The sequence below is a fragment of the Anolis carolinensis genome, unplaced genomic scaffold, assembly GCF_035594765.1.
Source record: "Anolis carolinensis isolate JA03-04 unplaced genomic scaffold, rAnoCar3.1.pri scaffold_7, whole genome shotgun sequence".
Lineage (NCBI taxonomy): Eukaryota > Metazoa > Chordata > Lepidosauria > Squamata > Dactyloidae > Anolis > Anolis carolinensis.
In genome coordinates, this window is record NW_026943818.1 from 30,207,034 (window position 1) to 30,232,565 (window position 25,532).

General features: G+C 39.0%; 2 long non-coding RNA genes across 9 annotated transcripts in view; both read left to right on the forward strand.

Annotated features, from left to right (window-relative positions):
- LOC134292315 (uncharacterized) overlaps positions 1 to 25,532 on the forward strand; it is a 153,016-nt gene that overhangs the window by 78,152 nt on the left and 49,332 nt on the right. The window contains exon 1 of one of the 6 annotated variants that reach the window (XR_010000185.1): positions 23,387 to 23,537. The exons of the other annotated variants lie outside the window; for them this stretch is intronic. This is a non-coding gene — a long non-coding RNA (uncharacterized LOC134292315). Of the gene's footprint in view, positions 1 to 23,386; positions 23,538 to 25,532 lie in introns of those variants that run through there. 6 annotated transcript variants of the gene reach the window in all.
- LOC134293191 (uncharacterized) lies at positions 296 to 8,881 on the forward strand. 3 transcript variants are annotated; one of them, XR_010000200.1, is made up of 4 exons: positions 296 to 496; positions 1,629 to 1,815; positions 6,317 to 6,503; positions 7,573 to 8,881. It is a non-coding gene; the product is annotated as an uncharacterized LOC134293191 (long non-coding RNA). The 3 variants fall into 3 exon arrangements; XR_010000201.1 differs by lacking the exon at positions 1,629 to 1,815 and having other exon boundaries at positions 310 to 496; positions 7,573 to 8,880; XR_010000199.1 differs by lacking the exons at positions 296 to 496; positions 1,629 to 1,815 and adding an exon at positions 5,000 to 5,186 and having other exon boundaries at positions 7,573 to 8,880.

Below are 25,532 nucleotides of genomic sequence, written 5' to 3' on the forward strand. Positions count from 1 at the left end.
GAGAGAATGCTTCTGGGAAACCAATTTGATTTGACAGAAAAAGCAGTTCAATACGCAGTAATGTTATGTTGTCATTACTTTATGAATTTAGCACCAAAATATCACGATATATTGAAAACGTTGACTATAAAAATGTGTTGGATAATCCTGAACGTTGGATAAGTGAGACTACTGTATCTATTTTAGATGACAACGGAGTGCGCATGCGTCGAGCCGCTCCCTGCTTTCCCGCCTGTGACGTGCGGGAGAATCGTCCAATCGGGCGGCGGCAGAGGGAGGAGGGGTGGGACCATGGCCGAAAAGGCGGCCGTGGTGGAGGCGGGGCTTCTTCTTGGCGCCTCAGCCGTGAATTTACCTCAGGAAACGGGGCCTCGTTTGGCGCCCAGTTGAAGAGTTGAAAGAGGAGAGAGACGCCTTTCCTTTGGGGAGTCACTTTTACCTCAGGAAAGGCTTTTCTTCCCGTCCAGAGGACCCTCTCTCTCCCACTCGATTTTAGGTTGGTTTCCTTGTTGTTTTGGGGGTTCTTTCATTCCCTCAGGAATCCCCTCAAAAGTGAAATACAAAGAGGAGGAAAGGCCTGCTTTATTATATTACTCTGGTCTTAAATTTTCAAAAACGGCCTCAAATAGCACCAGGTCTTTCTCCAGATAAAGGTGGATAAAGGCTTTGTGAAACAGAAAGAAGGAAACTATTTCGTTGATTAAGACTTCCATGAGGTTTTGCCTCAGAAATCACCTCGTCACAAAGCCTTTCTCTAGGAAGAGAGAAGATACAGTTGGAAACAATGTTCACTGAAATATTTACAAAATCATTAAAGTATTGACAAACATAATCATAAAAAATATTTGCAGAAACATTTGCCCAAAATAAGCAAAGTATTTGGGGAAAAATATTCATAAAAATATTCACAAACGTATTCAGAAAAAAAACAATCATGGAAACATTCACAAACATTGAAATAAAATATTCACCCAAAAAATCATACAAATATTTGTGGAAACATTTGCCAAAAATAAGCAAAATACTCAGAAAAAATATTCACAAATACAGTAGAGTCTCACTTATCCAACACTCGCTTATCCAACGTTCTGGATTATCCAACGCATTTTTGTAGTCCATGTTTTCAATAAATCCTGATATTTAGGTGCTAAATTCGTAAATACAGTAATTACTACATAGTATTACTGCATATTGAACGACTTTTTCTGTCAAATTTGTTGTATAACATAATGTTTTGGTGCTTAATTTGTAAAATCATAAACTAATTTAATGTTGAATAGGCTTTTCCTTAATCTCTCCTTATTATCCAACATATTCGCTTATCCAACGTTCTGTCGGCCCGTTTACGTTGGATAAGCGGGACTCTACTGTAATGCCTGCTTTATTGATGAATAGTTTATTATTCTATCACCTCAAAAATGACAAAACTTTTGTCCAGAGAAAGACAAAGAACAACATTTTTGGAAATTTACACCATTTGATTTATTTCCAGCCTTAAGACCCACAAAGGGCCATAAAGAGCCAGGTGGCTTTACTCTGAGCCATAAGTTTTACCTCAGAATATGTTTTTTCTGTCATCTGGAGAACTTCTTTTCACTTTATTCATGTATGTTTCCTTATTATTTCAGAAATTTCTTTATCAAACCTTTACCTCAGAAAAGCCTTGTGAAATAGAAAGAAGAAAATGCCAATTTTATTTATTAAGAGATTGTCACCTCAGACTTTACCTCAGAAATGGCCAAGCCTTGTGAAACGGAAGGGAGAAACAAAGGCAAAACTTTTGAAAATTAGCACAGCTTTTTCTGAAGGGACCAGGTGAATATTGTTGCATTTTATTTATTATAATCTGAAATAATAATTGGTTTCCAGAAGCATTGTCTCCTGACGTTTCGCCCACATCTATGGCAGGAAACCATAGATTGCTGGTGAAGTTTTTATATACAGTAGAGTCTCACTTATCCAACGTAAACGGGCCGGCAGAACGTTGGATAAGCGAATATGTTGGATAATAAGGAGGGATTAAGGAAAAGCCTATTAAACATCAAAATAGGTTATGATTTTACAAATTAAGCCCCAAAACATCACGTTTTACAACAAATTTGACAGAAAAAGTACAGTAGAGTCTCACTTATCCAACACAAACAGGCCGGCAGAACGTTGGATAAGCGAATATGTTGGATAATGAGGAGGGATTAAGGAAAAGCCTATTAAACATCAAAATAGGTTATGATTTTACAAATGAAGCCCCAAAACATCACGTTTTACAACAAATTTGACAGAAAAAGTACAGTAGAGTCTCACTTATCCAACACAAACAGGCCGGCAGAACGTTGGATAAGCGAATATGTTGGATAATGAGGAGGGATTAAGGAAAAGCCTATTAAACATCAAAATAGGTTATGATTTTACAAATGAAGCCCCAAAACATCATGTTTTACAACAAATTTGACAGAAAAAGTACAGTAGAGTCTCACTTATCCAACACAAACGGGCCGACGGAACGTTGGATAAGCGAATATGTTGGATAATGAGGAGAGATTAAGAAAAAACCTATTAAACATCAAAATAGGTTATGATTTTACAAATTAAGCCCCAAAACATCACGTTTTACAACAAATTTGACAGAAAAAGTACAGTAGAGTCTCACTTATCCAACACAAACAGGCCGGCAGAACGTTGGATAAGCGAATATGTTGGATAATGAGGAGGGATTAAGGAAAAGCCTATTAAACATCAAAATAGGTTATGATTTTACAAATTAAGCCCCAAAACATCACGTTTTACAACAAATTTGACAGAAAAAGTACAGTAGAGTCTCACTTATCCAACATAAACGGGCCGGCAGAACGTTGGATAAGCGAATATGTTGGATAATGAGGAGGGATTAAGGAAAAGCCTATTAAACATCAAAATAGGTTATGATTTTACAAATTAAGCCCCAAAACATCACGTTTTACAACAAATTTGACAGAAAAAGTACAGTAGAGTCTCACTTATCCAACATAAACCGGCTGGCAGAACGTTGGATAAGCGAATATGTTGGATAATAAGGAGGGATTAAGGAAAAGCCTATTAAACATCAAAATAGGTTATGATTTTACAAATTAAGCACCAAAACATCATGTTTTACAACAAATTTGACAGAAAAAGTACAGTAGAGTCTCACTTATCCAACACAAACGGGCCGACAGAACGTTGGATAAGCGAATATGTTGGATAATGAGGAGGGATTAAGGAAAAGCCTATTAAACATCAAAATAGGTTATGATTTTACAAATTAAGCCCCAAAACATCACGTTTTACAACAAATTTGACAGAAAAAGTACAGTAGAGTCTCACTTATCCAACACAAACAGGCCGGCAGAACGTTGGATAAGCGAATATGTTGGATAATGAGGAGGGATTAAGGAAAAGCCTATTAAACATCAAAATAGGTTATGATTTTACAAATGAAGCCCCAAAACATCATGTTTTACAACAAATTTGACAGAAAAAGTACAGTAGAGTCTCACTTATCCAACACAAACGGGCCGACGGAACGTTGGATAAGCGAATATGTTGGATAATGAGGAGAGATTAAGAAAAAACCTATTAAACATCAAAATAGGTTATGATTTTACAAATTAAGCCCCAAAGCATCATGTTTTACAACAAATTTGACAGAAAAAGTACAGTAGAGTCTCACTTATCCAACATAAACGGGCTGGCAGAACGTTGGATAAGCGAATATGTTGGATAATGAGGAGGGATTAAGGAAAAGCCTATTAAACATCAAAATAGGTTATGATTTTACAAATTAAGCCCCAAAACATCACGTTTTACAACAAATTTGACAGAAAAAGTACAGTAGAGTCTCACTTATCCAACACAAACAGGCCGGCAGAACGTTGGATAAGCGAATATGTTGGATAATGAGGAGGGATTAAGGAAAAGCCTATTAAACATCAAAATAGGTTATGATTTTACAAATGAAGCCCCAAAACATCATGTTTTACAACAAATTTGACAGAAAAAGTACAGTAGAGTCTCACTTATCCAACACAAACGGGCCGACGGAACGTTGGATAAGCGAATATGTTGGATAATGAGGAGAGATTAAGAAAAAACCTATTAAACATCAAAATAGGTTATGATTTTACAAATTAAGCCCCAAAACATCACGTTTTACAACAAATTTGACAGAAAAAGTACAGTAGAGTCTCACTTATCCAACACAAACGGGCCGACGGAACGTTGGATAAGCGAATATGTTGGATAATGAGGAGGGATTAAGGAAAAGCCTATTAAACATCAAAATAGGTTATGATTTTACAAATTAAGCCCCAAAGCATCATGTTTTACAACAAATTTGACAGAAAAAGTACAGTAGAGTCTCACTTATCCAACACAAACGGGCCGACAGAACGTTGGATAAGCGAATATGTTGGATAATGAGGAGAGATTAAGGAAAAGCCTATTAAACATCAAAATAGGTTATGATTTTACAAATTAAGCCCCAAAACATCACGTTTTACAACAAATTTGACAGAAAAAGTACAGTAGAGTCTCACTTATCCAACATAAACGGGCTGGCAGAACGTTGGATAAGCGAATATGTTGGATAATGAGGAGGGATTAAGGAAAAGCCTATTAAACAGCAAAATAGGTTATGATTTTACAAATTAAGCCCCAAAACATCACGTTTTACAACAAATTTGACAGAAAAAGCAGTTCAATACGCAGTAATGTTATGTTGTCATTACTTTATGAATTTAGCACCAAAATATCACGATATATTGAAAACGTTGACTATAAAAATGTGTTGGATAATCCAGAACGTTGGATAAGTGAGACTACTGTATCTAGTTTAGATGACAACGGAGTGCGCATGCGTCGAGCCGCTCCCTGCTTTCCCGCCCAAATGGGCGAAGCCCTCTCTGAGCCTGTGACGTGCGGGAGAATCGTCCAATCGGGCGGCGGCAGAGGGAGGAGGGGTGGGACCATGGCCGAAAAGGCGGCCGTGGTGGAGGCGGGGCTTCTTCTTGGCGCCTCAGCCGTGAATTTACCTCAGGAAACGGGGCCTCGTTTGGCGCCCAGTTGAAGAGTTGAAAGAGGAGAGAGACGCCTTTCCTTTGGGGAGTCACTTTTACCTCAGGAAAGGCTTTTCTTCCCGTCCAGAGGACCCTCTCTCTCCCACTCGGTTTTAGGTTGGTTTCCTTGTTGTTTTGGGGGTTCTTTCATTCCCTCAGGAATCCCCTCAAAAGTGAAATACAAAGAGGAGGAAAGGCCTGCTTTATTATATTACTCTGGTCTTAAATTTTCAAAAACGGCCTCAAATAGCACCAGGTCTTTCTCCAGATAAAGGTGGATAAAGGCTTTGTGAAACAGAAAGAAGGAAACTATTTCGTTGATTAAGACTTCCATGAGGTTTTGCCTCAGAAATCACCTCGTCACAAAGCCTTTCTCTAGGAAGAGAGAAGATACAGTTGGAAACAATGTTCACTGAAATATTTACAAAATCATTAAAGTATTGACAAACATAATCATAAAAAATATTTGCAGAAACATTTGCCCAAAATAAGCAAAGTATTTGGGGAAAAATATTCATAAAAATATTCACAAACGTATTCAGAAAAAAAACAATCATGGAAACATTCACAAACATTGAAATAAAATATTCACCCAAAAAATCATACAAATATTTGTGGAAACATTTGCCAAAAATAAGCAAAATACTCAGAAAAAATATTCACAAATACAGTAGAGTCTCACTTATCCAACACTCGCTTATCCAACGTTCTGGATTATCCAACGCATTTTTGTAGTCCATGTTTTCAATAAATCCTGATATTTAGGTGCTAAATTCGTAAATACAGTAATTACTACATAGTATTACTGCATATTGAACGACTTTCTGTCAAATTTGTTGTATAACATAATGTTTTGGTGCTTAATTTGTAAAATCATAAACTAATTTAATGTTGAATAGGCTTTTCCTTAATCTCTCCTTATTATCCAACATATTCGCTTATCCAACGTTCTGTCGGCCCGTTTACGTTGGATAAGCGGGACTCTACTGTAATACCTGCTTTATTGATGAATAGTTTATTATTCTATCACCTCAAAAATGACAAAACTTTTGTCCAGAGAAAGACAAAGAACAACATTTTTGGAAATTTACACCATTTGATTTATTTCCCGCCTTAAGACCCACAAAGGGCCATAAAGAGCCAGGTGGCTTTACTCTGAGCCATAAGTTTTACCTCAGAATATGTTTTTTCTGTCATCTGGAGAACTTCTTTTCACTTTATTCATGTATGTTTCCTTATTATTTCAGAAATTTCTTTATCGAACCTTTACCTCAGAAAAGCCTTGTGAAATAGAAAGAAGAAAATGCCAATTTTATTTATTAAGAGATGGTCATCTCAGACTTTACCTCAGAAATGGCCAAGCCTTGTGAAACGGAAGGGAGAAACAAAGGCAAAACTTTTGAAAATTAGCACAGCTTTTTCTGAAGGGACCAGGTGAATATTGTTGCATTTTATTTATTATAATCTGAAATAATAATTGGTTTCCAGAAGCATTCTCTCCTGACGTTTCGCCCACATCTATGGCAGGAAACCATAGATTGCTGGTGAAGTTTTTATATATCTGCCAAATGTCCAGGGTGGGAGAAAGAACTCTTGTCTGTTGGAGGCCAATGTGAATGCTGCTATTGGCCACCTTGATTAGCATTGAATGGCCTGCAGTTTCAAGGCCTGGCTGCTTCCTGCCTGGGGGAATCCTGTGTTTGGAGGTGTTAGCTGGCCCTGCTTTTTGAGGTGGCAGCCCAGAAACTCACAACAACCCAGTGATTCCGGCCATGAAAGCCTTTGACAACACATGGCAACATTTTTGAAAATTCACACAGCTTTCCAGAGGAAATGAGTAGAATAATAATTGCATTTTTTTTACCAATCTGATTTATTTCCAGCCTTAAGACCCATAACATGCTATGCTGAAAATTATATATATATATATATATATATATATATATATATATATATATAAAAATAATTTTGTATATAATGGACAATATAATATATTATAATCTAATGAATATACATATAATATTGATAGTAATATTGTAATGTAATACAATTTAATAATAAAACAATGATATTGATTATATATTATATATATTATATATAATTATATATGTACATACAAAGTATTATATTAGCATACACAATAATAGCATTATATATTACTATATTGTACTATACCATCATACTGTAATATTATTAGAAATATTACATGTAATATATAAAATAATTAATATTATATTTCATTAGTATTTGAATTATATTGTATTACATTATAATATTCTCAATATTATATTTATATTCAATATATTATATTATGATATATCATTGTCTATTATATTGTATATTATATACAATATACTATATATACACAATACATATTATATTATTAGCATAGCATGTTACGGGAGACAAGATGGGAACTGTCTTCCTGGCCTTGCAAAATAGAAAGAAGACAATGCCTGTTTTTTTTTTCTGAAAGCTTTCTTCCCACTCACTCTTCTCCCAGCGCTGAATTCAAGTCAAAGGGAAGAAAGGGAAGAAACAAAAGGTCGAAGAGACAGAAGACAGAAGATGCTTGAAGACACTCTCGCAAGGACACCGCCCGCCCCCCAAAAAAGGTCATTGTCAGGGTAATGGGTGTCAGGCTAGGCATTTCATGTCTATCTTTGCAATAAAAAACAGGCTACCTGTGTGCTAGGCTTTTGCATGAAGAACACGGTTCCCCTCGTGTGTGGCATCGAAGGTTCCCACTCGGGAACGGACGGGTCCTCCCTTTGTTCTAGGCAGATGATGGGGGTTTTCCTATACAAGCCGTAGGGGCCACAGCTTGGGGGGCAGCGGGGGGCCCGGCCCTGGCACCGCGGGGAGCAGCACACCTTACGGGCATTTTAAAAGCTCCCTTAAACTTAGACAGTGGCTAGCAATAAAAATATTAATACCTTAACTCACCTACTAACCCTACTAACACCATTCTAACTAGGGCAGGCTGGCCTTTTAAATAGGACTGTGTTTTGCCTGCTGGCAAGAACCAAGCTGGGAGGGAAGGGGGCCTCCTGGCCCCCCATAGAAGGGCTCCCCTAGAAGGACATTCAAAAGGCCCGCAAGGTGTCCTGAGAGCAGCCCCTGGGGCCCTCAGTGTGCCCCCCACGGTGCCAGGGCTGGGCCCCCCGCTCTCCCCCAACCCATGACCCCTGCCGCCTGTATCTCGTCCGCCCAGGGCCAACGGACGCCCCCTCCCTCCCCGGGCGGAGCTTCGGCGCCACACACAAGGGGAGGCCAGCCGTGGCCGCCAGAACATGGCCAACCTGGTTTTGGACTGCAAACATAGGCATGTAGGGACCCCCTTTTATTTATGTACGGCCACCCACCCAGGGGACCTGGTTAAAGGGGATCCTCTATTCTTAAAGTAAGGCCTATAGAGATCTCCTATCCAGAAACTAAGGCGGCTTGGCCTATAGAGATCCCCTTTTGTTAAACTAAGGTGGCCTGGCCTATAGAGATCTCTTGTTGTTAAACTAAGGTGGCCTGGCCTATAGAGATCTCTTGTTGTTAAACTAAGGTGGCCTGGCCTATAGAGATCTCTTGTTGTTAAACTAAGGTGGCCTGGCCTATAGAGATCTCTTGTTGTTAAACTAAGGTGGCCTGGCCTATAGAGATCTCCTATTCTTTAAGGTAACGCCAGGCGATGTGGAGATCCCTGGTTCTTTTAACCCTTAAGGCCAACCGTGGGGAGATCCCTGGTTCTTTTAACCCTTAAGGCCAACCGTGGGGAGATCCCTGGTTCTTTTAACCCTTAAGGCCAACCGTGGGGAGATCCCTGGTTCTTTTAACCCTTAAGGCCAACCGTGGGGAGATCCCTGGTTCTTTTAACCCTTAAGGCCAACCGTGGGGAGATCCCTGGTTCTTTTAACCCTTAAGGCCAACCGTGGGGAGATCCCTGGTTCTTTTAACCCTTAAGGCCAACCGTGGGGAGATCCCTGGTTCTTTTAACCCTTAAGGCCAACCGTGGGGAGATCCCTGGTTCTTTTAACCCTTAAGGCCAACCGTGGGGAGATCCCTGGTTCTTTTAACCCTTAAGGCCAACCGTGGGGAGATCCCTGGTTCTTTTAACCCTTAAGGCCAACCGTGGGGAGATCCCTGGTTCTTTTAACCCTTAAGGCCAACCGTGGGGAGATCCCTGGTTCTTTTAACCCTTAAGGCCTGCCTGGGGAGATATCCTATTCTTTTTTCATGAAAAGTCGGGTATAGACCTTCTCTTTTCTCTCCCGTTTCATGTGCCTGGACTCCCGGAGGGCTCCTGCCGGACACCGTCTCCCATCGGCCGAGAGGGATCCTTCCTGTTTGGAAAGCATCTGCTACACAGGTAAAAAGAAGATTCCGGGAAGGAGATTCCTACAGCGGAGCCCTAAAGCCAGGTGAGACGTTCCTTCCAACCTCCACGGCTGCTTTGCACACACACACATGACACACACATGACACACACACACACGCATATACAGCTGGGGGCCCTCAGGGACTCTCCCCCCAATAGATCGGGGACTCCCACTCCGGCAATTGGCCATTGGAAATGCCTTGAAGCAGTTTGGGGCTTCCGGCCAAGCGCTCGCAAAGAGAACCCATTCAAGGTATACGTGGAGCCCCTTTTATTTATTATTTATTGACAGCATTTCTATTCCGCCCTTCTTTCTCACCCCAAAGGGGACTCAGGGCGGATCACATGACACATATAGGCAAACATTCAGTGCCTTTTAACATAGAACAAAGACAAACAAACATAAGCTCCGAGCGGGTCTCGAACTCATGACCTCCTGGTCAGAGTGATTCATTGCAGTTATAATTGCAGCTGGCTTCCTCTCCCGCCTGCGCCACAGCCCGGGCCAACCTTGATAAAAAGGGCCTGGCACGTGGAAAACTCTATTTGTAAGGCAAACCCTCGTTAAAGGAGGTTTGCAATTAATTTAAAACCAGGCTTCTGAGGGACCCGCTGCGTTTAAAGCCAAACCTAGCAGGTGGGAACCTCTCTTGTTGGATAAAGGAGATCCCCTCTGGTTAACGTAAGGGGAGGGACCCTCCATTTTTAATAGGATGCCTGGCAGAATCTTAACCTCAATGCAGGCCTATGGGGTCCAGCCTTATTCTCAATGACTGCATAGCCAGGCATGAAGGGACCCCATATTATTAATTTGAAGCCTGGTAAAAAGAGATTTATGTATTTATTTATTTACTACATTTATACCCCGCCCTCTTTTCCCTTAAAGGGGACTCAGAGCGGCTTACAAGTTATATTTACATACACTATCTCATTAGCATAGCACAATATTAGCATTATATATTACTACATTGCACTATACCACTATATAGAAATATTGTTAGCAATATTACATTTAAAATATAATATGTAATTAATATTATTGTATCATTGTTAGTATTATATTGCTTTATTTATTTATTTATTTATTAGATTTATATGCTGCCCTTCTCACCCCGAAGGGGACTCAGAACGGCTTAAAAATTAAATTTACATACAATATTATATTATTAGCATAGTACAATACTGGCAATAAATTACTATATTGTACTATATCAATATATGGTAGTATTATTAGTAATATTACATGCAAAACATAATATATAATTAATATTATTATATTGTATTATTAGTATATCGTATTACAATATAATATTATGAATATATGTATATACAATATGTTGTAATTATTATATATTAAATTATATATATATATATATATACACACACAGTAGAGTCTCATTTATCCAACATAAACGGGCCAGCAGAATGTTGGATAAGCGAATATGTTGGATAATAAGGAGGGATTAAGGAAAAGCCTATTAAACATCAAATTAGTTTATGATTTTACAAATTAAGCACCAAATCATCATGTTATACAACAAATTTGACAGAAAAAGTAGTTCAATATGCAGTAATGCTATGTAGTAATTACTGTATTTATGAATTTAGTACCAAAAAATCATGATGTCTTGAAAACATTGTCTACAAAAATGTGTTGGATAATCCAGAATGTTGGATAAGCGAGTGTTGGATAAGTGAGACTCTACTGTATATAAAAATTAGAATAGCATGTTATTAGGGGAGGAGCATCTTAATTATTAGATGTCAGTATTAGTCATTAGATGTTAATATTAGTTATTCATATTAGTATCAATATTACATTAATATACAATAGAGCAGGGGTCCCCAAACTAAGGCCCGTGTGCGGGATGCGGCCCATCGAAGCCATTTATCCGGCCCCCACAGCACAACCCTTATTATTATTATTATTATTATTATTATTAGCATTGAGGCTGGGTGGCCATCTGTCAGGGGTGCTTTGCTTGTGCTTTCGGTGCACAAAGGCAGAAAGGGATTGGACTCAATGGCCAAACCCTTCCAACCCTCATAATTATTATTATTATTATTATTAATTATTATTATTATTGCTTGGTGGCCAACTATAGTCTGGCCCTGCAATGGTCTGAAGGATCGTGAACTGGCTCCCTGTTTAAAAGGTTTGGGGACCCCTGCAATAGAGTATATTATTATCCTAGCACAATGTTATTATGTTATATAGTAGTATGTATGTTCATATTATTTATTCATATTAGTATCAATATGACATTAATATACGATAGAGTCTATTATTATCCTAGCACAATATTAATATGTTCTATAGTAGTATGTTGTTGCTAGGGGGAGGGGCCCCCCACTGATGGAGAGGGCCCCCCCACTGAGATCCCCTGTCATTAATGTTAAACCAGGCATTTAACGCCTACCTTTGCATTAAAGAGCAGGCTCCTAGGCCTTTGCATTCAAGAGCAGTGCGCTAGGCCTTTGCGCAAGGAACACCACCCACGGCTCCCCTTGTGCGTGGCGTTGAGGCCCCACTCGGTGACGGACGGGTCCTCCCTTTGCCCTGGGCAGGTCGTGGGGGGGGTCTCCCTGCACGTGCAGGGGGTCACGGCTGGGGGGAGAGCGGGGGCCCGGCCTTGGCACCCCCCTGGGGACCCGAGGGGCCGCTCTCAGCCCACGTCACGGGCATTTTAAAACGTCCCCGGGATGTAGTAGCTCAGATTAATCCCTGCACTAACCGCTAACCCTACTAACCCAGTTCTAACCCGGGCAGGCTAGGCTTTTAAATAGGACTGTTTTTGCCTGTTGGCAAGAACCAAGTGGGAGGGGGCCTCCGGGCCTCCCGTGGGAAGAAGGGCTCCGCCCCCCCGGCCCCCCGGCCCCTGCCCTGTGCTGGGAGCCCCCCGCCCGGGCCCCCAGAGGCCTCCCTGTGGTACCGGGCTTGGCCCCCATCCGCTCTGCCCCCATCCGACGGCCTAGGAAAGCCCCCCACCATCCGCCCAGGGCCAACGGACGGCCCTCCCTCCCTCCCAGGGGCAGCCGCGTTCCTCACGCAAAGGTCTGGCGCACGGGAGCCTGTTTCTGAATGCAAACGTGGGGCCCAGGACCCCCCCCCTTGTCTCCGTGCAGGGCCACCCCCCCAGGGACCCCCACAAATGCCTGGTGACAGGGGATCCTCTCCTCTTAGCAGGAGGAAAAGCCACGTGCGTAAAGCGGTGCCTTTGCTCCCGTCGTTCCCAAGAGCCCCCCAAAAGCGAGATGCTCCCCTGGGTTCAGCCCTCCTGACCCCTGTCTTCTCCCTTGTTCCATGTCTCCAAAATCCCCGAGGGAGGGGCTCCTCCTGGACAAGAGCCAAGGACGGACGGACGGACGGACGGACGGAGATCCCAGAGAGAGAGCGGAGAGCAGGACGCCTTGCCTTTTCCCAGCTGCTGAGGTCGACCCCTTTCCAACGAGGTCAGCTTTCAAGAAGAAAACTCTTCCCAAAAAAGTGTGTTCTGGTTATTATTCAAAGGCACAACGTTAAATATTTGACAGCATTAAACATCTAGATTACAGGACAGTTTATGTTACTGCATTTTATACACCTGACCTTGTGTTTACAAATAAAGTACCTGTATAATTTTTGCCTCTATATATATATATATTGTACTATGCTCAGACTCACTGTTCTGATATGCTGTTATATGGTTTAATTGTTTATATTGTTTATATTTTTAATGTATGACTGTTTATTACATGTGACATTGGGCTTGTTTCCCATGTGAGCCACCCCGAGTCCTCCTGGGGGAGATGGGAGCGGGAATATAAAAATAAAGTATTATTTTGTATTATTATTATTATTTATAATATTTATTATATATAATTTTCTTGCACCCCAAGTACCTCTGGCAAGTGCCAAAGAGTATTTAACTCTGCCTACATGGCACTAAAGTGTATTTATATGTTGATTGTTCCTATTGATTTTATGTTATGTTTTTTTTGCTTTGTATAATACGGCATTGAATTTTTGCCTTAATAATAATAATTTTATGAATGTTTTAATGTCACTGAATTTTAAATTGAATTGAAATGTCATTGTAATTGTTTATTATGTGTATTTTCTATTTGTAAGCCACCCTGAGTCTCCCCTTATTGGGTGAGAAGGTTTGGGAAGAAATACTGTCATAAATAAATAAATAAATATTCTGTGTCCAGGTTGGTTCATGGTTGACTTCTCTGGCAGGATGAGTCTGCAGGGCCTTTCCTGTCCCATGCAGCCGTGGGCAAGTCTACACAGGGACCACCAAGCCCAGCACTCTGCCCCGCAGCAAGCATGCAACAGAAAAGGCACTGCAGACACTCCTGCGCCTGCGCGGCCTGCTCCCGATTCGAGGGAACTTGGCCCGCCCACTACAGGCATCCCTTTATGCGCCTGCGCGGCCTGCTCCCGATTCGAGGGAACTTGGCCCGCCCACTACAGGCATCCCTTTATGCGCCTGTGCGGCCTGCTCCCTATGAGAGCGAACTTGACCCCGCCCACTACAGGCATCCCTTTATGCGCCTGTGCGGCCTGCTCCCTATGAGAGTGAACTTGGCCCCGCCCACTGCAGGCATCCCTTTATGCGCCTGCGCGGCCTGCTCCCTATGAGAGTGAACGTGGTCCCGCCCACGACAGGCATCCCTCTCCCTCCCTTCTGCGCCTGCGCGGCCTCCTCGGCGTCACCGGAAGCTCCGTCACAGGGCGGCAAGATGGCGGCCCGGCCCGGTCAGAGGCGTTCGGGGCGGCGTTTCCACGGTGACCCGGGTCCGTCGAGGCTTCGTCGCCAAGGCCCGGGAGGAGGAGGAAGGGCGCCGGGAGCGTGGCCTTCCAAACCGAGCCGGGGTTGGGCGTGAGGCCGCGCCTGCCTCCCTTCCCTGCCCGGACGTTTGCAGGCCAAGGCGGGGAAGGAATCCCAGGCAGGAAAACCCCCTTGGCCTGCGCGCCCTCCCTGCCTGCCGGAGTTTGGGACTCTTCCCAACCCGTAGGCTGGCTGCTAGGCATTGTGGGAGTTGGAGTCCCAAGTTCACCCAGGCCTCTTCTTTTTTATGTATTTTTATGTATTTCAATAAAAATGATTTAAAAAAAATAAATGGAGGTGAGCACCAACCTCCAGAGTGTGAGTAGATCAATAGGTACCGCTCCAGCGGGAAGGTAACGGCGCTCCATGCCGTCGTGCCAGTGGCCACATGACCCTGGAGGTGTCTACGGACAACGCCGGCGCTTCGGCTTAGAAATTATTTCTACTAATAGGTTTGAGAAAGTAAAAAAGTAGACCAGAAGGAAGAAGGCGGGACCAGGAAGACACCTGTCCATCATGTCTCCTGTATCAATTTCACAATAGAATAATAGAGAATACTCATATTATACTATACTCATCATATACTGTATACACATATAATATTGATAATATTCCGATGTAATACAATAGAATAATAATAATAATACGGTATTATAATTATATATTTATATTACAGGTAATATTACTAATAATATATAATGCTTATATTGTGCTGTACTAATATTATAATGTATATACATATAATATTGATAATAATATTCTGATGTATTACAATATAATAATAATAATACGCTATTATAATTATATATTTTATGACATGTAATATTACTAATAATATTGCAATATAGTCCTATAGTACAAAATAATAATATATAATGCTTATATTGTGCTGTACTAATATAATGTATATACTTATAATATAATACTGATAATAATATTCCTATGTATTACAATATAATAATAATAATACACTATTATGATTGTATATACATATAATACTGATAATAATATTCCAATGCAATACAATTTAATAAAAATAATAATGCACTATTATAATTGTATATTTTTATTACATGTAATATGACTAATAATATTGCAATATAGTCATTTAGTACAAATAATAATATATAATGCTTGTATTGTGCTGTACTAATATTATAATATATATATATACTGATATTAATATTCTGATGTAATATAATGTAATAATAATAATAATACACTATTGTATATTTAAATTACATGTAATATTCCTAATAATATTGCAATATAGTCCTATAGTACAATATAATAATATATAATGCTTATATTGTGCTGTACTAATATTATAATGTATATACATATAATATTGATAATAATATTCCGATGCAATACAATTTAATAATAATAATACACTTTTATAATTGTATAATTTTATTACATGTAATATTACTAATAATATTGCAATATAGTACAATATAATAATATATAATGCTTATATTGTGCTGTACTAATATTATAATGTATATACATGTAATATAATACTGAGAATAATATTCCGATGTATTACAATATAATAATAATACCCTATTATAATTGTATATACATATAATACTGATAATAATATTCCAATGCAATACAATTTAATAATAATAATAATAATAATACACTATTATAATTGTATATTTTTATTACATGTAATATGACTAATAATATTGCAGTATAGTCCTATAGTACAATATAATAATATATAATGCTTGTTTTGTGCTGTACTAATATTATAATGTATATACATATAATACTGATAATAATATTCCAATGCAATACAATGTAATAATAATAATAATACACTATTGTATATTTATATTACATGTAATATGACTAATAATATTGCAATATAGTCATATAGTACAATATAATAATATATAATGCTTATATTGTGCTGTACTGTTATAATGTATAAAATACTGATAATAATATTCCAATGTATTACTATATAATAATAATAATACGCTATTATAATTGTATATACATATAATACTGATAATAATATTCTGATGCAATACAATGCAATAATAATAATAATAATAATACACTATTTTATATTTATATTCCATGTAATGTTACTAATAATATTGCAATATAGTCGTATAGTACAATATAATAATATACAATGCTTATATTGTGCTGTACTAATATTATAATATATTGTATATACATATAATATTGATAATAATATTCCGATGTATTACAATATAATAATAATATGCTATTATAATTAAATATTTATATTACATGTAATGTTAGTAGTAATACTGCAACATAGTCATATAGTACAATACAATAATATATAATGCTTATATTGAGCTGTACTAATATTATAATATATTGTATATACATATATTATTGATAATAATATTCTGATGTAATATTTATTTATTTATTATTTAAACGTATATGCCATCACTCCCCTAGGGTTAATACAATGTAATAATAATAATATACTATTGTATATTTATATTCCATGTAATGTTACAAATAATATTGCAATATAGTAATATAGTACAATATAATAATTTACAATGCTTATATTGTGCTGTACTAATATTATAATATACATATAATATTGATAATATTCCAATGTATTACAATATAATAATAATACACTATTATAATGATATAAGGCACCAGCACTCTTGGGCGGAGGGCGTGACAGGTCTTGCAAACCTCTCACTCCCAAGATTATTATTATTAATATTAATATTATTTAAGATTACCCTGGATCAAAGAAATATCAATTAATATTACATTAAGTCCTAATGGCTTTTCTGTCTGTCGCCCTCCTGTGGACAGAAGAAGATTGCACTTGCCTTGAAACTCTGATTCTTTGCTCTCTGCTGCCATCCAATGGTCAGATAGAAAAGTGCAGCACAAAGGCGCCTTCAACGCTCGAGGCTGCACTTCCGCCTCTGACCATTGGATGGCAGCAGAGAGCGAAGACTCAGAATCCCAAGGCAAGTGCAATATTCTTCTGTCCACAGGAGGGCGACAAAGAGAAAAGACATTAGGAATCCCATTGATAGATCATTGAGCCATTTGGGAAATATAATTACATGACAATAGTAATACTACTAATAATAACATCCTGGGAGTTAGGGTTTTGCAAGGTCTTTCCCGTCTTCTGCCCAGGAGTGCCGGTGCCTTGTCAAACTACAACTCCCACCATCCTAGACAAACTCTACAACAGCTCAATGCCATTGGAGCCTAGGAGATATAACCCCCCCTTGCTTAGTTTTCCAATAAGAATAACATAATAACAACAAAACTTTATTTCTAGACCGCCCTCTCTCCTCCAGAGGATGTACATATAATTCACTATAATTGTATATTTTTATTATATGAAATATTACTAATAATATTGCAATATAGTCGTATAATATAACTCGCTGTACCCGGCCACGCGTTGCTGTGGCGTAGTCCTTAGTGGGGTTTCCTTCGTGGCATAAAGAGGATTCCCCGTAGGTAGGAAGCAGCCAGGCTTTGATGCTGCAAGGGTATTCAAGTTGGCCAACAATGGAGTCCCCTAGGTATGAAGCAGCCAGGCTTTGATGCTGCAAGGCTATTCAATGGGATTCAAGTTGGCCGACAATGGAGTCCCCTAGGTATGAAGCAGCCAGGCTTTGATGCTGCAAGGCTATTCAAGTTGGCCGACAATGGAGTCCCCTAGGTATGAAGCAGCCAGGCTTTGATGCTGCAAGGCTATTCAATGGGATTCAAGTTGGCCGACAATGGAGTCCCCTAGGTATGAAGCAGCCAGGCTTCGATGCTGCAAGGCTATTCAATGGGATTCAACTTGGCCGACAATGGAGTCCCCTAGGTATGAAGCAGCCAGGCTTCGATGCTGCAAGGCTATTCAATGGGATTCAAGTTGGCCGACAATGGAGTCCCCTAGGTATGAAGCAGCCAGGCTTTGATGCTGCAAGGCTATTCAATGGGATTCAAGTTGGCCGACAATGGAGTCCCCTAGGTATGAAGCAGCCAGGCTTTGATGCTGCAAGGCTATTCAATGGGATTCAAGTTGGCCGACAATGGAGTCCCCTAGGTATGAAGCAGCCAGGCTTTGATGCTGCAAGGCTATTCAATGGGATTCAAGTTGGCCGACAATGGAGTCCCCTAGGTATGAAGCAGCCAGGCTTTGATGCTGCAAGGCTATTCAATGGGATTCAAGTTGGCCGACAATGGAGTCCCCTAGGTATGAAGCAGCCAGGCTTTGATGCTGCAAGGCTATTCAATGGGATTCAAGTTGGCCGACAATGGAGTCCCCTAGGTATGAAGCAGCCAGGCTTTGATGCTGCAAGGCTATTCAAGTTGGCCGACAATGGAGTCCCCTAGGTATGAAGCAGCCAGGCTTCGATGCTGCAAGGCTATTCAATGGGATTCAAGTTGGCCGACAATGGAGTCCCCTAGGTATGAAGCAGCCAGGCTTGGATGCTGCAAGGCTATTCAATGGGATTCAAGTTGGCCGACAATGGAGTCCCCTAGGTATGAAGCAGCCAGGCTTTGATGCTGCAAGGCTATTCAATGGGATTCAAGTTGGCCGACAATGGAGTCCCCTAGGTATGAAGCAGCCAGGCTTTGATGCTTCAAGGCTATTCAATGGGATTCAAGTTGGCCGACAATGGAGTCCCCTAGGTATGAAGCAGCCAGGCTTTGATGCTGCAAGGCTATTCAATGGGATTCAAGTTGGCCGACAATGGAGTCCCCTAGGTATGAAGCAGCCAGGCTTTGATGCTGCAAGGCTATTCAATGGGAATTCAAGTTGGCCGACAATGGAGTCCCCTAGGTATGAAGAAGCCAGGCTTAGATGCTGCAAGGCTATTCAAGTTGGCCGACAATGGAGTCCCCTAGGTATGAAGCAGCCAGGCTTTGATGCTGCAAGGCTATTCAATGGGATTCAAGTTGGCCGACAATGGAGTCCCCTAGGTATGAAGCAGCCAGGCTTTGATGCTGCAAGGCTATTCAATGGGAATCAAGTTGGCCGACAATGGAGTCCCCTAGGTATGAAGCAGCCAGGCTTTGATGCTGCAAGGCTATTCAAGTTGGCCGACAATGGAGTCCCCTAGGTATGAAGCAGCCAGGCTTTGATGCTGCAAGGCTATTCAATGGGATTCAAGTTGGCCGACAATGGAGTCCCCTAGGTATGAAGCAGCCAGGCTTCGATGCTGCAAGGCTATTCAAGTTGGCCGACAATGGAGTCCCCTAGGTATGAAGCAGCCAGGCTTTGATGCTGCAAGGCTATTCAATGGGATTCAAGTTGGCCGACAATGGAGTCCCCTAGGTATGAAGCAGCCAGGCTTTGATGCTGCAAGGCTATTCAATGGGATTCAAGTTGGCCGACAATGGAGTCCCCTAGGTATGAAGCAGCCAGGCTTTGATGCTGCAAGGCTATTCAATGGGATTCAAGTTGGCCGACAATGGAGTCCCCTAGGTATGAAGCAGCCAGGCTTTGATGCTGCAAGGCTATTCAATGGCCAGGAATCCGCTGTGTGTGTTTGTCTCCATCCAGTGGTGAAAGGCGCGCATTGCAGGCGGAGAGGAAATGAATGGGAAGAAGCCGCTGTGTGTGTTTGTCTCCATCCAGTGGTGAAAGGCGCGCATTGCAGGCGGAGAGAAAATGAATGGGAAGAAGCCGCTGTGTGTGTTTGTCTCCATCCAGTGGTGAAAGGCGCGCATTGCAGGCGGAGAGAAAATGAATGGGAAGAAGCCGCTGTGTGTGTTTGTCTCCATCCAGTGGTGAAAGGCGCGCATTGCAGGCGGAGAGAAAATGAATGGGAAGAAGCCGCTGTGTGTGTTTGTCTCCATCCAGTGGTGAAAGGCGCGCATTGCAGGCGGACTGGAAAATTCCCCGCATTGCCGTCAATGGAGACGGAGGAGGAGGATGAGGAGGAGGAGGATGAGGACGAAGGCCTCTCCATGGAATATTCTTCAAATACCCTATATACCCGGATATAAGCCGACCCGAATATAAACCGAGGCATCTAATTTTACCACAAAAAAACCCTGGGAAATCATTGACTCCAGTATAAGCCGAGGGTGGGAAATTTCAGAAATAAAAATAGATACCAATAAAATTACATTGTGGGTGAAACGTCAGGAGAGAATGCTTCTGGAAACCAATTATTATTACTTAGATTGTACTATATTAATCATATACCACAATGTCTATAATACACCCCTAGTATGTTATATTATTAGTATTATGTCACATTTTAGTGCTAAATCATAAGTTGCATAAGAGATGTGGGCGAAACGTCAGGAGAGAATGCTTCTGGGAAACCAATTATTATTTCTTAGATTGTACTATATTAATCATATACCACAATGTCTATAATACACCCCTAGTATGTTATATTATTAGTATTATGTCACATTTTAGTGCTAAATCAAAAGTTGCATAAGAGATGTGGGCGAAACGTCAGGAGAGAATGCTTCTGGAAACCAATTATTATTTCTTAGATTGTACTATATTAATCATATACCACAATGTCTATAATACACCCCTAGTATGTTATATTATTAGTATTATGTCACATTTTAGTGCTAAATCAAAAGTTGCATAAGAGATGTGGGCGAAACGTCAGGAGAGAATGCTTCTGGGAAACCAATTATTTTTTCTTAGATTGTACTATATTAATCATATACCACAATGTCTATAATACACCACGAGTATATTATATTATTAGTATTATGTCACATTTTAGTGCTAAATCATAAGTTGCATAAGAGATGTGGGCGAAACGTCAGGAGAGAATGCTTCTGGGAAACCAATTATTATTTCTTACATTGTACTATATTAATAATATACCACAATATCTATAATACACCACTAGTATGTTATATTATTAGTATTATGTCACATACCAGTGCTAAATCATAAGTTGCATAAGAGATGTGGGCGAAACGTCAGGAGAGAATGCTTCTGGGAAACCAATTATTTTTTCTTAGATTGTACTATATTAATCATATACCACAATGTCTATAATACACCACGAGTATATTATATTATTAGTATTATGTCACATTTTAGTGCTAAATCATAAGTTGCATAAGAGATGTGGGCGAAACGTCAGGAGAGAATGCTTCTGGGAAACCAATTATTTTTTCTTAGATTGTACTATATTAATCATATACCACAATGTCTATAATACACCACGAGTATATTATATTATTAGTATTATGTCACATTTTAGTGCTAAATCATAAGTTGCATAAGAGATGTGGGCGAAACGTCAGGAGAGAATGCTTCTGGGAAACCAATTATTTTTTCTTAGATTGTACTATATTAATCATATACCACAATGTCTATAATACACCACGAGTATATTATATTATTAGTATTATGTCACATTTTAGTGCTAAATCATAAGTTGCATAAGAGATGTGGGTGAAACGTCAGGAGAGAATGCTTCTGGGAAACCAATTATTATTTCTTACATTGTACTATATTAATCATATACCACAATGTCTATAATACACCCCTAGTATGTTATATTATTAGTATTATGTCACATTTTAGTGCTAAATCAAAAGTTGCATAAGAGATGTGGGCGAAACGTCAGGAGAGAATGCTTCTGGGAAACCAATTATTATTTCTTAGATTGTACTATATTAATCATATACCACAATGTCTATAATACACCACGAGTATATTATATTATTAGTATTATGTCACATTTTAGTGCTAAATCATAAGTTGCATAAGAGATGTGGGCGAAACGTCAGGAGAGAATGCTTCTGGGAAACCAATTATTATTTCTTACATTGTACTATATTAATAATATACCACAATATCTATAATACACCACTAGTATGTTATATTATTAGTATTATGTCACATACCAGTGCTAAATCATAAGTTGCATAAGAGATGTGGGCGAAACGTCAGGAGAGAATGCTTCTGGGAAACCAATTATTTTTTCTTAGATTGTACTATATTAATCATATACCACAATGTCTATAATACACCACGAGTATATTATATTATTAGTATTATGTCACATTTTAGTGCTAAATCATAAGTTGCATAAGAGATGTGGGCGAAACGTCAGGAGAGAATGCTTCTGGGAAACCAATTATTTTTTCTTAGATTGTACTATATTAATCATATACCACAATGTCTATAATACACCACGAGTATATTATATTATTAGTATTATGTCACATTTTAGTGCTAAATCATAAGTTGCATAAGAGATGTGGGTGAAACGTCAGGAGAGAATGCTTCTGGGAAACCAATTATTATTTCTTACATTGTACTATATTAATCATATACCACAATGTCTATAATACACCCCTAGTATGTTATATTATTAGTATTATGTCACATTTTAGTGCTAAATCATAAGTTGCATAAGAGATGTGGGCGAAACGTCAGGAGAGAATGCTTCTGGGAAACCAATTATTTTTTCTTAGATTGTACTATATTAATAATATACCACAATGTCTATAATACACCCCTAGTATGTTATATTATTAGTATTATGTCACATATTAGTGCTAAATCAAAAGTTGCATAAGAGATGTGGGCAAAATGCTCCGCTATGTTCCTTTTCTTCTTTTCATACCTCTATGTTCCATTTCCTCATTGCAGGAGCGCTCTTTACTTTTCATACTTCTATGTTTACTTTCTGCATTGCGGGAGCGCTCTTTACTTTTCATACCTCTATGTTCCTTTTCCGCATTGCGGGGCGCTCTTTACTTATCATACTTCTATGTTCACTTTCTGCATTGCGGGGCGCTCTTTACTTTTCATACCTCTATGTTTACTTTCTGCATTGCGGGGCGCTCTTTGCTTTTCATACTTCTATGTTCCATTTCCGCATTGCAGGGGCGCTCTTTTCATTTCATACCTCTATGTTCCTCCTATCCCGCCTTTTCCCCCCTCCGCCTCCGCTCTCTTCTCCCATTGGTTGTTGCTTGGGAGGTCCCGCCCCTTTCCCCTTCCTTCGCTCCCTCATTGGTCGAAGCGCGTCCTGGCAGATATGTAGTGCGGGGGCGTTTCCCATCGTAGCCGCAATAATACAAAATAAATAATTTTATAATATCAGAGATATATAGTCTTCGAGCTTATTAATAATCGTTACGTATGATTATGTTGTTTGAATATGAGGTCCATGGATGTGTCAGGGTTGGCGACGGAAGGGACGGGTTGCGTGATGGACCTGCCGGGACTTGGGGGCGGGGCAAGGGGCGTGGCCTGGCGCGTGAGGGCCGGGGAAGGGAACAGCCAAGATGGCGGCCGGGGTGAGTGAGGCGAGCGAAGCGCCGCTGAGGAGAACGGCAGGAAAAGGCCTTTAGATTATATTATAAATTATTGTGTTATTATTTCATATTATATTATTATCGTACATATTATGTTGCATTGCGTTTATAATATATTATATCTTTATTATTTCATATTATTATTATAGACATGATTTTGCATTATGTGGTTATTTTATATTATATTATTTTATTTTTATTATTTTGCATCCTTATATTATTTGGTTTTTATATTATTATCATTTTACATTATTATTATATTATATTATTTTGTTCTTATTTCATATTATATTTATTTCATATTTTATTATATTATTATTTGGCATCATTATTATTTTATTCTGTTATTTCATATTATTATAATACACAGTATTTTGCATTATTATGTTGTTATTATTTCATATTATTATACATATCATTTTGCATTTTTATGTTGTTATTTTATATTATATTATTTTTATTATTTTGCATCCTTATATTATTTGGTTTTTATATTATTATCATTTTGCATTATTATTATATTATATTATATTGTTCTTATTTCATATTATATTATATTTATTTCATATTTTATTATATTATTATTATTATTTTGTATCGTTATTATATTATTCTGTTATTTCATATTATTATAATTCACAGTATTTTGCATTATTATGTTATTTTATATTATTATAATATTATTATTATTTTGCATCCTTATATTATTGGTTTTTATTTTATATTTTATATTTTATTATTTTACATTCTTATATCGTTTTGTTTATATTTCATATTATATTATATTATTATTTTACATCATTATTATCTATATATATAAAAGAGTGATGGCATCAGGGCAGCGGACAAAACAACAAAACCACAGGCCCCCCAACCTCGAAATGTGACAACACAATCCATCATCCACGGCTCTAGGTTGATACAACAAAAAGAAAAGAAAAATAAAGTCCTAATTAGAGGGAGAGGAGTAATTGTTTTTATCCAATTGCTGCCAATTACAAGGCTAAGTTCTGCCCACTTGGTCTCCTAGCAACCTACTCACCCCAGGGGACAGGCACAAGAGGGCCATCCAGTTCAACTTCCTTCTACCATGCAGGAGGACACAATCCAATCACTCCTGACAGATGGCCATCCAATATCTGCACAATAATAATACACATCGATTCATAGCATCAGACAGTTAGGAGACACCCCTAAAGGCCATCCAGCCCAACCCAATTCTGCCATGCAGGACACAAGCCAAGCACTCCCAACAGATGGCCACTCAGCCTCTCAATACTAATACTAATAATAATAACATCATCATACAATCCTAAGGTTTGGAGTGACCCCTAAGGATCATCCAGATCAACTTCCTTCTACCATGCAGGAGGACACAATCCAAGCACTCCTGACAGATGGCCATCCAGCCTCTACATAATAATGATGATGATGATGATAATAATAATAATAATAATAATAATAATAGAAGCATAGAATCCAAGAGTTTGGAGAGACCCCTAAGGGCCATCCAGCCCAACCCTTTCTACTATGCAGCAGGACACAATCCAAGCATTCCCAACACATGGACAACATATAAATACTATACAATACTACACAGGGACATAGACCCCCTCTACCCTCACCACTTTCCCAGGACACAAACAACCAAATGCATACTCAACATCAAGACAACCATACAACAGACATTCAATACCACCACTACCACAACAATTTCTCACTAACACCACCAGACAACGCCACAGCAACGCGTGGCCGGGCACAGCTAGTACTATATAATTTTGTTGTTTCATACTATTATACACATGATTTTGCATTATTATGTTGTTGTTTTATATTATTATATTATTATTTTACATCATTTTTATATTTGTTCTTACGTATTGCGTATTATAATTATTATTTTGCATCATTATTATATTCTGTTATTTCGTGTTATTATAATACACAGTATTTTGCATTATTATGTTGTTATTT